The sequence below is a fragment of the Chelonia mydas genome, chromosome 2 (genome assembly GCF_015237465.2).
Source record: "Chelonia mydas isolate rCheMyd1 chromosome 2, rCheMyd1.pri.v2, whole genome shotgun sequence".
In the NCBI taxonomy this organism is placed as follows: Eukaryota; Metazoa; Chordata; order Testudines; family Cheloniidae; genus Chelonia; species Chelonia mydas.
Window position 1 is genome coordinate 70,092,841 of NC_057850.1, and position 14,146 is coordinate 70,106,986.

Genomic DNA, 14,146 nt, shown 5'->3' on the forward strand with positions numbered 1-14,146 from the left:
GAATAATCAGTTAATTTGCCAGCGGTGAAATTGTCATAATTCAATGTAAAATTAAGTCCATGACATAAAAAAGTTTGATGAACTCAATCCTGCATGCTCTCATTTCCCACTGACCTGAATCAGTGTAAAGGGTGCTCAGCATCTCACAGTGTCAAATTCTATATGTCTTCAAAGGGCAGATTGATTAAATGGGCTCCAAGACAAGCACCAGATGAACAGACTCTACATTGAAACTAATGTCTGGATTAGTTGTAGTGCAGTCTGCAATAAGTATACACAAGGGCATAAACAAACAGCAGTACCAGGGTCTAATAACATCTGTTTGAAAATACACATCCATTTATTTTCTCATTAGTTTCCATACAGACCGAAAAATTTTTATCCAGAGCCACAGGCGGCTGCCATTAACAAATGGTTGCAACCTTGTTATTTTCAAAATACAGATGACCTGCACAGAAGAGGGAAATTAGAAAAGGGAAAAATGAATAACACTGCCTTAATGGACTCCATCAAAGATCAAAGGTTTGTTTATGCACTAGCAAATTATGATTAGACATTTTAATAAAATACTTTAATCCAGTTCTGGGAGAAACTCCATAGCCTGTGGCGGGAGAAGGCTGGATGATTGTGTGTTTGTGTGGGGGGCGAGGGATCCCTTCTGACCTTGGAATCTGGAAATCCCCCTTGCTTACTCCCTCCCTTCATGGGCCATGGAGAGAGAACAGGAAGCTCTGCATTGTTCATAATATGTTCATAATAACACTTATAGCTCTACAAAAAGACAATGACTATAATCAAATCTCATGCTTCAGGGCTTCACATGGTCACCTGCAGAGTTCGGGAAGGATTTTGTTTTTTGCCCATACGCAATTGGCCAGTTGTATTCTGTGGTGGTCTTTTTTTCTGCCTTCCTTTGAAACATCGGGACTGGCCACATCTGTAACTTCTCATATATAAAGGGTTAAAGTGGACATTGTTAACTAAGTTTTTACTGAGGGAGTTTTATTTTCAAATGAGAAATGTTTTCCTAAAAAGCCTTTTTTTCAATATTTTGAAAAAAAAACCCTGCTGACTTCTTTGAAGTATTGTGTTTTTCATGAACTTTTATAGCTATATTTATTACAAACATTCTTCATTTACTGAAAATAAGTGTTGGAGAAGAGGTTTGGTAAATCATTTACCAGTAACATGGTTTTTAATAAAGGTCATATTGACTAACCCTTCTGATAATAATTTATGTGAAGTTTTTGATCCTTAGTTGTCTGTTAATTTTTTCACACCAAATTTTAAAGAAAGAAATCCTGGGTCTGTTTTTTGAACCCTGCAAACTATAAACAGGTTGGAAATGTCAAAACTTTTCATGGAGTTTTCTCTTCTTTTTCGACACACTCTAGTTTTTACTATGGCTTTCTTCATGGCAACACTCCCATTGATTTCAGTGCGAGCTTCGCCTGAATAAAAACTGCTCAAACACTTTAAAATATTAGCCAGACCACTAAAAGGAAAAGAAAATTCAAAGTATACGAATGTCTATCCCTTTTACAAAGATGAATAAAATGAAAGATGTTTCAAGAAATCTGATTGGCTTCTGTACAGGGCATTAATTGTATTAAAGCACCTTGCACATGCTAGATGAAACTGCATCACCAGTTACAAAACCCCTCAGGTCGTGTGTGTGTGTCATCAACGTTAATTTCGTAACAATAGTAACGAACCAACTGCAGAGCACTCCCTAAGAATTAATGATTAGCTGCGGTTAATGGTCCTTGACGAAGCTGTTTGGTTATAAATTCCTTCCAGCCAATCACTAGTCCCTAAGAAATGCATCTGCCTTTGCATCTCCCTCAGTATTGTTTAATTAAAAGCGTTGCTAATGAAGCAATAAGAAAACCACTAAACAACAAAGCCTTCTGTCATGTGGAGGAGGACAATATTAATAGCTAATTGTTGGGCAAGGGTGTTTAACAACGAATCAGTTGCATGTAACATCATATCTATATGTTGTATAACAATGAAACCTATTCTGCATCGTTCAATAATTGGCTATTGGGTTCTCAGGTGACTCATCCATTATATGAATATAACATATATGTTGAAATTATGTATAGGTTACAATGACCTTGTTCTCTTCTCCACTAATGCTGGTATAGACATTATTATATGGTGCCTAGAGTTGTGTGTGTGTGCTCATTATTATTTAAAGCTGAAGAAATAAGTAAAATAATGTTTTCATACCTTCCCTCACTTATATTTTTCTGTGACTTTGTTTTTCTTGTCTGTCCGTTTTTCAGGGAAGATAATGTGTTTTCCTGTATGTTTGTAAAATACCATGCACATTTATGGAGCTATTAAAATGACTAATTGTTAATGACTGATTATAATAATATGAATGACTAATTAAATTATGACTAGATTAGGTATTATTAATGATACTTAGCACTTGTGCATTACTTTAGAGCAGTAGTTCTTAACCTGGGGTACATGCACCCCCTGTGGATGCGAGATGCTCTTTCTGGAGGTGCGAGACATGCCAGATTTTTTTAGAAGGTAAATCATCAAAAACACAAATTAAGCATAGGCACATAAGTACAACTACTTTGTTTCATCAAACCTATGTATTTATTAACATTATACATTTTTTAATGATTACGGTAATATAAAAAAGATTTTTCAAGTTTTTAAGCTAATTGTAGTGAAATTATCTCGCTACAAAATACAGTGTACTGCCATGTTGCGGGCTATTTCTTGACGCAAATTAAAATAAATATATAATTCTATCTCTGTCATTCTATAGTTATGATAAATCTAGGTTTAAAGAACTGACCTACTTCAACGATTTTTGATAAGGGGTGCAAGAACATATTTTGAGAACCAAAAGGGTGCAGGCTGCAGTAAAGGTTAAGAACCATTGCTTTAGAGTAACACCAGTCTCCTCCCCTACACCAACAAATCAAGGGGACAGTAGATCCCAACGCTTTTATTATAACTGTGCAGCTTGTGGCTGTCCTGTTCATTTTTTTATTTTAACTCCTTTAATTTAAAGGGACACGGTCAGGTTAGAACTCCTACCTTAAGAAATACATGTATACTAATGCCGCTTTAGATTGTTAATGCCACAATCATTTTAAAATTCAGCCAACTTTTCACTGTTGCACTTTTTGGACAATGAGACTAGACTATCCTGGTTCATTTCCTTGGTCTCTTTGTTGAGATAGCCCACCTGCGTTGGATAGCGGTACATGTGCTCATTTGGAACTGGACTAAGATCATCAATGTCATTTCATAAGGTCAACCAAACAGCTATGAGTTGGAAGCAACTTTCAGTTGCTACCACTCTGGGCCGGTTTTCAACTGGTGACAGAGATAAAAAGCTGTAGATGTCAGTATCCACCCCCCGAGGCACTGAGTTCCCATTAATACATGCATTTGATAATGGTAGATTTCAGACTTACTTAGCAATGTTCAAATTCCTTTTTATAGCTGCACTTATTTTGTTAGCCAAATGAAAAGCCAGCAGCAGACTCAGAAAACCTAAGTACTTCATGCACTGCATTAAGCTGTGTTTAAATGTATTTTGCTTTGTGTCTTGCCATGACCAGTGCCTTTAGCCAGGTGCGGGTAGGCGTATGCCAATGAGTACCATGTTGAGAAACAATATGTGCTTGTTGACCCAGGAATTGCCTGTTCTAAAAATCTGCTTGATGTTCACTGGATAAGCTTTAACAATGAATGGAATATTTTTTGTAGTGGTGGATTATTTTGATGTTTTAAATAAACATGCCAGTTCAAACATTATGAACAAAATTACTTACCTCACCTTAAAAGCACTTATGAGTGACAGTGGATATTGCTTGTTGCTTACTGACAACTCTGCAGGATATAGTTTTCTCCTTTGTTTGTTTCTTCTGGAGAAAAGCCCATTCCTCTGTCTCTTTAGATGATTAGAACAGCCTTTTCAATGCAGCCCCATGGGCCACTTTCAGTGCAGCACTGTGCAATGAATATGATTAACCAAAGAGGTAACAAAGCATCATAGCCTACTTCATTGGATTGATCATTTACCCAGTCATTTGATGAATTCTTGCAAACAAGAAAAAAAACAACCACCTCTAAATCTATGTATTTTCCAGGGGGAATACTCTGGGAAAACATACCTTTTGGTTTCCATATTTTACTTTTAAGGTCTTGGCTTAAGATTGGGGTTTCCTTTTAGATAAACCAACTCTTAAATCTTAGCCTCTAAGAGACTGAATATGTAGACCATCTCCTGGGGTAGGCCTACTTCGTAAAAAGCAAAATGTGATTCTCAAGCATCCTTAACATATCTCCCATGCCCGTCCCCTCTCCAAAATAAGTTAGTGCTGTGTGTTGAATTTGGAATAAACATTAAACTCACTCTTTTAAAAAATGTTTGCAATTTAAAGCTTCTATCAAATTATTTGTCACTGTCAGCTGTGTTTGTAGCCTTTGGACACAGCCTATAGCAAGGGATGGTACAGAAGCACCACACCCCAGTGAGAGCACAGAGCTTTGCAACTTCGTTCCTTCTTCTTTACAGAGACAAGGTCAATGAAGTAATATCTTTTACTGGACCAGCTTCTGTTGTCTCAATTAATCTCAAAGGAAAGTAATCTAGACCATAACTATGTTTGCTCCCTGTGAAGGAAAAACATAGCAGCAGCCATTACAGAGACACTGATGATATATCTACAAGGCAATAAAAGACCCTGGGCTAAAAGACCACAGCTGGCCTGGATCAGCAGACTCAGGTTCAAGGAGCTAAAAACAGCCATGTAGACATTTGGGCTCAGGTTGGAGCCTGGGCTCTGAAATCCCATGAGGGTTTGTGTCTCAGAGCCCGGGCTCCAGACTGGGCCTGGACAGCTACACTGCAGTTTTTAGCCCTGCAGCCTGAGCCCTGCAAGCCCCTGTCAACTGACCTGGGCTCTGAGACTCAGTGCCACAGTTCTTTTTTTTTAATTGCAGTATGGACATACTTGTTGTATCAACCAGGCAAGATACTAACAAGCTTCAACAGGACTTTATTTTTAAAGTGGAAATCTCTTTGCCAAGCTGCTGCTGCACCCTCTGTAGCTTTCTCCCAGCCTCTCAACTCCTCCCCACTCCTTCCTGTTTCCTATCCCTTCAGATTCCCAACAGCCAGTGCTCCTAATTCTAATAATTACAAGCAGCATCTAAACACCACATTCCCTCCTCTCTTAAGAAACTCTCCCAATTAAAATAAACATTATTGTTCTAACCACAGAAACAAATATGAAACAAGACACGATACTGTTGGCAGAAATATTACACTGAAAACACTGTAGATACCACATGACATAGTCTCTAGTCCAGACAGGTGGTCGTCTGGGTCTCACAGGCTGTCTCTAAAGCCCCGGTTCCAGGGCTATGTCTTGTTGTGTTGGTACTACGGTGAAGTCATCCAATGCAGACTGGGTGTTGGCATAATCTCCTCTTGGTGCATAGGCAGGTGCAAGATAAGAAGTATTCCATACCCACCCATCAGAAAGTCAATAGGTGTAAAGTCCCTTCTTCTCTATTATTTAAAGAAGAGCTGTGAATTAATGGTCCCCTTTGTGTAAAATTCCAGGTTTTTGTATTCGAACGAAGGAACCACACTCATACTTTGGTTCCTTAGCACCCCACCGCTTGTCTGTGAAAGCCTTAGACTTTGCTTGGTTCTGTTCAACTGTTTTTCTCACATCATCCTCATTTGGGGCATCAAGTCGTGCCTTTAACAATCCAGCAATGTTCAGTTTAGTATTCATCTGTTTCCCATGCAGTAACTCTGTGGGTGATCTTTGCGTTGTGGCATGTTGTGTAGTCCGGTATGCTTGCAAGAAATCAGTAGTGAAGGGTATCTACAAATACCCTTCCAGTTTAGCCATGCACATGCTCTTTCAAACTTCTGTTAAACTGTTCAATTTCCCCATTGGCTTGAGGGTAATATAGGGATGACCTTCTGTGTAAAATGTTCCTCTGTGCTAGAAAAGTTTCAAGCTCCAGGGAAGTAAATTGACTACCATTATCTGAAACCAGTTCTTTGGGGTTACCTTCCCTGCTAAAAACTGAAGAGAGGAACTTAATTACTGTGGCAGAAGAGATTTGCGATGTAAACACTACCTCAGGCCATTTATTGAAATAGTCTATTGAAGTGATGGCATAACGACAGTCAACTGGAGCAGTATCAAAGGGTCCTACAATGTCAATCACCACTTTTTCCCATGAAGATTAAGGAAGAGGAACAGGCTGTAATGGAGGGGTACATGTCACCGCTGTCTTACCATGCATTTGGCAAGTGACACAGGATTTTATGAGTGCTGCAGTTTGAAAGTCCATCTCTGGCCACCAATACAGATCCCATAGTCATTGTTTGGTTCAGACAAATCCTTGATGAGTATCGTGTGCCAGGTGTATGAGTTTTGACTGTAATTCTTCTGACACAAGGATCCGGTGTGTACCTCGTAGCACACTGCTATCAAACAAAGAAAGTTCATCCCAAACTCTAAAAAAGGCAGCAAAACTGGGTCAAGGTTTTTAGGGTGACTGGGCTATCTCTTTGTCAGAAATTCCTGTAGTTTTTGTTGAATTGGACACGCTGAACAAGCAGCTTGAAAATGTTCTCTTGTAACTGCAGTGAGAGTGCTTATAGTAAGCGCAACCACTACATCCTCATCCTCCGGTGGACTATCTGGTGAAGGCAGAGCCAGGCAAGAAAGGCAATCAGTGACCACATTTTGGTTTCCACAAAAAGGCGAATGCCTCCACCCTTCTTCTGCGTCACTACTATAGGTGAAACCCATTCAGAGGAGTCGATCTCTTCAATAATGTCCTTTTGAACAAGATTTCTAAGTTCCTCTGAAACTGCTTCCCTGACTGAAAATGGTAAGCGTCGTAACTTCTGTCGTACAGGCATCACATTATTCTGCATTTTAACTTCATGCAGAAACCCATAAGCACAGCCGAGTTTCTCCTCAACTTGGTGTTGGGTCCCAGCTGAAACTGGTGTGTGTACCGCAAGAGTGCTTTGCTGAGGAAGATCAGTTCGTCCATTAACTACCCTGAGATTTAAAGCAGCCAATAAATGTCTTCCAAGGATAGGAGTGCCTTTGTGGACAATGTAGAACTCTGCAGTTACACAGCAATCACCAAAAGTAACTATTACTGGTTTTTCAAATAGCATACCAAGTGAAGTTTGGGTTCAGTAATAGGCACAGCTTTAAAGTAATGCAGATAGATGGAATCAGGTAGTATAGATACTGCTGAGCCAGTGTCCAACATTAGCTGAATAGAGTGTGATTTTCCTGAGGGTATGGCAGAAACGTTTACAGTGCACTTTATCTGTTCTGGAATATGTGCAGTAGTGATTTTGTCCGCACTCAGCACAGTAGCATCTGGTATTGTAACTGCATGCACCTGTTGATTGAACTGGCTGCTGCGACATACTTTAGGAAAACGTCCAATCTTTTTGCAATGATTGCACTGAGCTACTTTTGCTGGACATACTGTGTAGCCTGCAAGGTGTTGTGGGGATCCGCAGCAGAAACATGCTTTTACTGTATTTTGAATTTGCTGATTCGGTGGTTTTTCATTAGTTTTCCTCTTGCAATTGTGTGTCTGCAGTGGTAGTGAACTTTTCTGCAAAGGAGTCACAGCCTGGACTATGCCTCCTGTATTCATGCTCATTATTTTGGCTTCAGCTGTAGCTGACTCAATCTGAGTAGCAATGGTTATTGCTTTTTCTAGTGTAAGTTGTGATTCTAGAAGTAAGCGTTCTCCTACATGAAGCATGGTTGTTTTCTCAATGAGCTGGTCTCTAATCATCTCATCTGCCATATCCCCAAAGTCACAAGTTACAATCAGACTCCTCAGGGAAGCAATATACTGCATTATAGTTTCCCCTGGTTTCTGCTCACACTGGCGAAATCTGTAGCGATTAGCTACTACATTCACTTTTGGCACAAATTTTTTTTTTAATGAAGTGAGTGCAGTCTCGTATTTATGATCTGCAAGGGGAAAAGTGTAAAATATACCCTGCCCTTCTTCTCCAAGGCAGTGGATTAGCAGAGCATGCTTTCTTACTTCAGAAATCTCTGTAGCATGGATTGCAAGCAGATAAGTCTCAAATATATGGCTCCAGGTAGTAAAAGCAATTGGAGGCTCACCTGGGCTTTGCAGAAAGGGTGCAGGTGGGTTCAGAGGCAGAAGATCTATCCTCGTCACCAAAATGTTGTATCAACCAGGCAAGGTACTAACAAGCTTCAACAGGACTTTATTTTCAAAGTGGAAACCTCTTTACCAAGCTGCTGCTGCACCCTTTGTAGCTTTCTCGCAGCCTCTCAACTTCTCCCCCCCTCCTTTCAGACTCCCAACAGCCAGTGCTCCCAATTCTAATAATTACAAGCAGCATCTAAACACCACAATACCCCCAGGGAAAACACCCATCCACTGAGCACAGCCATTTCCAGTGTATTGAACCTCCTCTTTTCTCAGTAAAACTAACTGAGATTAGTTGAGTATGATAGCAATGCAACCAGAGTTTTGGGAATGTCTAATAAATGCTCACAAGGAAGCAGTTAACTAATTAGTCCTCTAATACATGCTGTGTTATTTAAAGAGATGTTAACTTTATGAACCAACATGATTAAATGCAATATCAAGCAAGACAATAAAGCATAGGAAGATGACATGTGGGTAACGTTCTATTAAACAAGGAACTGGAAGAAATGAAACTGCAAAAACACAGCCACAGCTGTACAACTTAGTACAAGAAAGAGACCTATGTATACAAATTAATCTAATCATCAAAGTCTAATAGAGATCAGTTTAATGGTTACTTTGCCAATATTATTGGTGGGACAAGTAGTACTGCCTATTACTAAGGCTGCCCAACATGTCCAATTATAAAACACTGTTTTCAATTGCTTATATTTTTGCCAGACTTTAACTGTTTGGGCTGAAATTTTCCATTCTAGGAATCCATTCCATGATGAATTTTTTGGAACTTGCAGCCCCAGTGGCTCAGCTTTGGTACTTTGGTCTCATTTCAGTTGTTGGGTTCAGTGTGCAGGTGCTTGCTGGTGTTGGTGGCCTTGCCATATACAGGAGGCCAGACTAGATGATCTTGTGATCCCTTCTGGTCTTAAACTCGATGAGAATGAGCCTATAGAAAAATGCAGTGTTGTTCAATGTTAAAAAAAATCTGGTGACCTCTACTTTGGAATGCTCTAGTGCCCCAGGCATTGGAGCAGGGGTTTGAACCTTAGCAAAGAGGGGTGGCCTTTGTGTTAGGGATGAGCCTTTTTGCCATCCTGTGAATCTACCTAAATCTGGTCATGTTATAAGCCTTTGAAAAATCATAGTTTGCACATTAACTGTGGAGACTTATTAGATCTTAACAGCTAAAAATCTCAGAAGATGAAGCATGCTCAAGTTTCTCCCTGCTGACCAGACTTCACAAACAACTTCCCCATGGAGCACCTAAGCCTGCTTCCTCCACCCACAGCTACGGGGTGAAGACCTTTCACTACAGTGGATTCTCCTAGCTGCTCGGCCTGTCTCTCCTGTGCTCTCAGTGACATGCTTCCTGTACCGCCACTCCCGCTGGTACCCAGACAGTGTGGAGAAGGAAGCTTTGTGATTCAAATGCAGAAAGTACAAGAGCTGGATTAGGGCTTTGCAGGGGAAGATTGGGAGAGTAAATTAGGACAAGGAGACTGAGGGGTCGAAACAGGGGCAGAGGCTTGTGGGACATGGAGACTGGGACTGGGAGCCAGGGAGTAGAGTGGGGACTGCCTAGGCAAGGAAACTAGGTCTTGAAACCAGTGGGGCAAGAGGAAGGAGACAAATCTAATAAGGCGCTGGGGTGCAGGAAGAGAACTGTAACCAATTTGTCAAAGAGACTGGGACAAGGCGCTAGGGGAGGCAAGGACACAGAAATCTGTTGTGAAGTCTGGGGAGGAACACTGGGACTGGGAGACAGAGGGGATGAGGAACATGGGCAAGGGTGATTGGAGGACAGAAAGGGAAACAGAGAGAGACAGATCAGGAGTAGAGGAGAGAACTGGGATTGGATGGGCAAGGAGATTGAGAGAGAGGGAGACTGGAACAGGGTGACTGGAAAGGTAAGAGTAAGATTTATGGGGCCAGAAGATCAGAGCTGGGATCAGAAACCTGAGGAGTGGAGACTGGGAGTGACTAGATGAGGAAAATGGGATTGGGATGAGGAACCAGCAGTAGAATAGTGACAGAGTTGGACAGGGAAAGACTGGAGTGGATGGGGAATAAAGGGTGGGTCAAGCTTGGTGGCTGGGGGGGAATGGGCAGAAGAATCCGTGTCTACTAGAGCCTGGAATGGAAGCCAAGATTCCTGAGTCTGACCATTCCTCCACTGGCAAAGGGTCCTGTCTTCTTCTAGTGCTGGTATCTAGTGCCACATAGAAGATACCAATCTACTACTGCTATCAGTTACTCCATTACCTCAAATGTCAGGGGTCTTAGCATCGGATCTAAAGGCTCAAACCCTGCTGTTGAACCATGTGGGTGTCAATACAATGGCACATGATAGAATTTCTGTTTTTCAGTTTGCTCAGAGGTGGATTAAGATGTATTGGGATCCTGGGCACAAAGCACTTTTGGGGGCCCCGCTACTCCACCTCGCCATGGGGCCTTGCCCCCTGTTCTTCCTCTCAGGCTGTGGTAATAGGGTGTGAGTGTCAAAAATTCACAGTACAAACACACTGGGATCCACACCGCAGGCTAGCAGTGTCAGAACACATGCTCACAATATCATGGGGATGCACTCAATCTCAAGTGTAAGGGTTCAGATAAAGACAAGGCACCTGCTAACAGCTGTGCTAACAGCAGGATCTATACCAGGGGTCTGAAACGGTGGGTTGGGCCCCCACAGTGTGTCACAACCCTGTTTTAATGGGGTCACCAGGATTCGTGTTAAGGTTGCTGGGGCCTGGGGCTGAAGACAACGCCTGAGTCCAACTGCCCGGGGCTGAAGCTGAAGCCCAAGGGCTTCAGCCCTGGACAATGGGGCTCAGGTTACAGCCCCCAACCCCCAACACACACCTGGGGCTGAAGCCACCCTGCCTGGTAATTTTTGTTATCAGAAGGCGGGGGGGGGGGGGGGGTCGTGGTGTAATGAAGTTCAAGAATCGCTGATCTACATGACTGACCCAGTAAGAATTGCATGACAGGGCTCTAATTCACAATCCAAGTGCAATGGGAGCCAGGCACCAGGTCTTTAGTACAAGGATTTGTACTCCCAGAATAGTGGGCTGGAATTAGCCGAGAAAAAGCCCTCTGTGATCATCCCATCTTGGTCTATCTCCCTGCCAATACAGGGCTGCGCCTTACAATATGTATTGTCCAGTCTCCTTTTAAAAGTCCCAAGCCTTGGGGTTTCCAGCCCTTCCCTTGAGAGACTGTTTCACAGCCTAAGACAGAGTTTGCTCCCTCTTAGCTGTGTCCTATTACTCGGAGTACTGGTTTGTGCAGCACGGGTAACAGACTCAGCTGTCACCTTCCTGGAAGTGTCAGAGTCGTAGGCCAGCCCCAGCCAAAGGGGATGCTCACCTCCACGATCTTGGGGGATGGGGTCTGTTTCACCAGAGAGTGGTGGGAGAAGGCTGTCATGCCCTGGACTTTGGAGAGAGGATGGACATAGGGAGGGGTGCAGACATGCTTTGCTTCTTGCATGCAGTTTAAACTGGAATAGGGAAATATCCTTGGAAAGGAGAAGGGCCAAGAGTATGGTGGGGGGGGGGCCTCTGGGTGTGTCCTCAGGAGACAGCAGTATCCTGGATTGGGGACTGGGTGTGTCCAGGAGATCCCTGTTTGTAGAGGATGTATCCTCTGGGGTGGGTGAACCCAGGCTGTAGTGAAGGTATCCCCTGGGGTGAGGGGATCCCAGGCTCGGGGTGGGTGTCCCAGGGGATACCGGGCTCTGTGGAGTGGTGCACTGTGCAGGGCGGGCACAAGGAGAGGTGGGGCAGAGGCTGCCAGATCTCACACACTCCAACCCCTGCGCTCAGCACTATAGCTTCCGCAATCTGTGAACAAAAGTTGCAAAATCCCGTCCCAGCTGCTGCAAGGCAAAGAGCCCGAGATGCTGCAGCCCCAGCGCCGCCCAGCGCCGATACCCAGGAACAGCCCCCTCCAGTGGCGCTGTGGAGCAAGCTGTCAGGTGGCCTCTGCACATGGCAGGGGCATCACAGTCTGCTGTGATGGAGCATGGATGAGCTGAGGATTTAAACACAGTGATAGCTGAGGTGGGCCCACAGGAGCAGTTGCGTCCCCTCCAAAAACATAGTTTGGGGGATTTGGAGGAGGGGGCAGCGTGTGTGTGTGTGTGTGTGTGTGCTGAAGCCAGTTCCCCTGGCTCATTGGCTCTCTCCCTCGGGCTGGAGGGGTACCTGGGGTGCTGGTGCTGTGGTGGGGGACAGCTTAACAGGAGAGGAGAGGGAGCCACTGCAGTGACCTGAGCACAGGAGCTGTGGCCACTCAGGCACCTCAGACACCCAGTGCCTCTCTCAAAGCTGTGCTTTGAATACATGCAGTGCAATATAACACTAGATACTCCGAAAATTGGGTCACAGGTATCTCCAATTGGGCACCCAAAATTAGCGGATATTTTTTATTTGAAGCGCTCTGTGCCTCAGTTCCAAATTTGTAAAATGGGCATAATACCACCCACGTACCTCACAGGGTTGTGCAATGAATTCACTAACGTTTGTGAAGCACACAGATACTCTAGTGGTGAGCTCCATAAAGAAGTCCAAGAGGAAATTAATAATTCTGTCTTCAGAGCAGATTTTCAATAGGGTGCAGTAAAGAAGTCATGGGGCCACACATTGAACAATGATTAGAAATATTGAAGAGCTGCTCATTGAGTAAACACCACCCATTCTGCGCTCTGAAAGAGGCAAGTGCCCTGTAGAAAAAAAGTAGTTTATAACACAGTTATCATAATGTGTATGCAAAAATGGGGTGAATTAAGGTTGCACAGCAACCTTAATACTGGCATTCCCTCACTTTTGAGTGCTTGGCTTTGCAACCCTGATAATGTTCTTTTAATGTAGTTTTTTTGTATGGAATAAATTATTATTGTACTTATAATTTAGTTTATATTGAATGACCACTGATACTGTGCTCTCCTTTACTGTTGACTTTATCTGAGGAAGACTAATTGGCATCTAGCTGTAATGGGACTGGCACCAAATACCTTACGTAAGATATAGACAGTATATCACCACTTGAGAGATAAAAGCTGAAAGTTCTCTACATTTAATAAGGTCAGAATAGAAAATGAAAAAACTGGCTGAATTGGGTTCCATTTATGGGGGGGAAAAAACAAATAATTCTGTAGACTTTACATGTCAGTTTTATTGCTGTACACATAAGCTTAGTAAAGCAAAATCTATAATGCACAGTGCTTTCTTTGTCTGTTGAATTTTGCAGCTTTTCCCATAATATGTCACCAAAGTTCAGCTGCACAAATAGGTACCTATTCTGTGCACCCATGACCATTTAACTGATGGCCATAATCACAGAACTGCCCATTTGTTCTTCCTTAAATGGAAGTTTTTAGATTCCAAAGCACAGCTTGCTGAAAATGTTTATGGCAAGGGTGGCCAGCCTGAGCCTCAAAAGGAGCCAGAATTTACCAATGTACACTGCCAAAGAGCCACAGTAATACGTCGGTTTCAGAGTAACAGCCGTGTTAGTCTGTATTCGCAAAAAGAAAAGGAGTACTTGTGGCACCTTAGAGACTAACCAATTTATTTGAGCATAAGCTTTCGTGAGCTACAGCTCACTTCATCGGATGCATACTGTGGAAAATACAGAAGATGTTTTTATACACACAGCCCACCCATTCCCTCCCCAGCCCCCATTGCCTCCCGCCTGCTGGCAGCCCCCACCAATCAGTGCCTACTTCCCCCCCCCCCCGCCCACTGCAATTAGCTGTTTCACATGTGCAGGAGGCTATGGGGCGGGAGGGGGGAGGAGCAAGGGCATGCAAGACTCAGGGGAAGGGCCAGGGGCCTTGGGGGCAAGGAGTGGGGGCAAGGCTTGGGGCAGAGTAGGGGGTTGAGCAGTGAGCACCCCCCGAGCA